The sequence below is a fragment of the Rhinolophus sinicus genome, chromosome 14, assembly GCF_057876585.1.
Source record: "Rhinolophus sinicus isolate RSI-liver-muscle chromosome 14, RSI-T2T, whole genome shotgun sequence".
Lineage (NCBI taxonomy): Eukaryota > Metazoa > Chordata > Mammalia > Chiroptera > Rhinolophidae > Rhinolophus > Rhinolophus sinicus.
In genome coordinates this window covers 108,205,049-108,207,036 of record NC_142514.1, presented here as the reverse complement: position 1 = coordinate 108,207,036, position 1,988 = coordinate 108,205,049, and the positions used below count along the sequence as shown (strand labels likewise).

The window sequence follows — 1,988 nt, the reverse complement described above, 5'->3', positions numbered from 1 at the left end:
GGGTTTAAGGAAGTGTTGACCACAATATCAAGTACTATGGAAAGTTTAAAGAGTATGTAATAAACTGCCAACAGCATGCTATGGAGTACAGAACATACAGACATTTATTTATTTTCCAAAATGTAAAATGTTTTAAATTCATGACTCTCTATTCAGACAAATACTCTGTCAGGGTATTCAATTCAATTTTACTCAAGTAAGAGCAGTAAAATACCAGACCTCAGGCAATTTATTTTAATCTAAGAGGAGAGTAAGACAAATATGCATAATAATAAAAGTTTTATTAATATTCTCTAAGTTTTCTCTAAACTCTAATTCTCTAAATTATCCTCTACGTTTTCAAAGCGCCTCTTTATATTTCTAATATTGTGGTTCTCAAAATTTCGGATGCCTAAGAACACCTGCTTGCCCTACCCCAGAGATTCTGAATTAGTAGGTCTGGAATGGAGTCCATGAATCTACATTTTAGCAATAGCACCAGGTATTTCTTTCTTTCTTTTTTTTCAAGGCATACTTAATTTAATATCAAGAGTGCGATACAAAAGGCCCAAATACAATGAAAGAACACATTTCCCTATTAACACCAATGGCAATTCTCTTTCAACATGTGCTTGTTGAATGGAATGAGGATTTAATAAATTTCACTACTAAAGAAAAAGAACACAGTGAGTCTCATCACAGCCAATATCCTTATATACAATCTAGTAGTGAAATGAATGTTTATAATGCTTCAAACAGTTTAAACCTGAGGTTTGATGCCACACCTTCATGTTTGTACAGTCCTCAATGAGATTATCTACAGTATTATCAACCATTCAAAGAACAAACCATTGATTAAAACCACATTGATTTAAGGCTCAATCAAGTAATACAGAGCCCCAAACTAAATGGTTAAATATATGAACTACTTGAACTGACATCTATTAGTTGATTCTCTCATAGCTATTAAGTTGTTTCTTAGGAAACAAATCCTTTATAAAGGCAAAATTCACCTCATTTGAGTTTTGACCCAGAAGTTCAACAACAATCACAAGTTCACAGTCTTATTGGCAAAACTGTATACAGTGTCTCTAAGTCACTGTGCTCAAGGTTAAGAGCGATGCATTCCATTTTTACATTTTACTGGAATTTTACATGTTCAATTCATGATTTTAAATCTCTAGATTTTCATTCTTTCAAACTGTCTGAAAACACAGTGTGCCACAGACTTAAGACTTCTGTTTCTCCCTCTACTTTCTTCAAACAGAAACATTTCTCAAGTGTCTATATGTTCTAGAAGGGGACTTTTTCGGGGGTGGCCACTTCTTCAGGCTTATGAACCAAGGGGAGGGGGAAAAGAAAAAAGCTGAAACACAAGATTGATCTGGAAAGTTTTACATTAACCATTACAAGCTGGATAGTATAAGAATGTGGCTTTTTTTGGCTCAAGTCTGAGTCTCGATGTGGAAACGAGTACTTGGCGTCCCACCACAGTTTTCTCGTAGTGGGAATGTCAGGGAAGTCTTGACTGGGGAGTATGATTTATTTACCTATCAGGCGTAAACTTCCAGGCACTCAGTTCATTTTGCGCTTGTTCCAGTTTGTCTTTAGTCTGTTCCAGTTCACCTTTCATTTTTAAGAAAAAACAAGCTGATGGCTGGGTCCACCATTGTTGATCTCAGTTGGGCCACACTAGGCTGCTGGACTTGCTTCAGGTACTGCATTTGAGTAGTACACTCTTGCATCTCTTGCTCCTTGGTTGCAAGTCACATTACAAGGATGTTTTCCCTGTGTGCAGACTCTTGCTGTTGTTGCTTTAGGTTTTCTTCTCACTCCCTTAAGCCAGTTACATCATTAGAGTTAAGATCTGTGTACTTGTCCTCCAAAGCTTGTACATATGCTTCATACTGTTCCCATCTTAGAATTAATTCATCTCGTGCCATAACTTTGAAGTCTGTTTCACTCAGTTGAACATTTTTGGGAAGAGGTTCCTTGTTGGTCATCTTGAA

The 1,988-nt window shown here is 36.4% G+C and overlaps 1 pseudogene; it reads right to left on the bottom strand.

The window, feature by feature from the left end:
- Positions 1 to 1,443: 1,443 nt before the first annotated feature.
- On the bottom strand, positions 1,444 to 1,988 carry LOC109436576 (pre-mRNA-splicing regulator WTAP pseudogene; annotated as a pseudogene).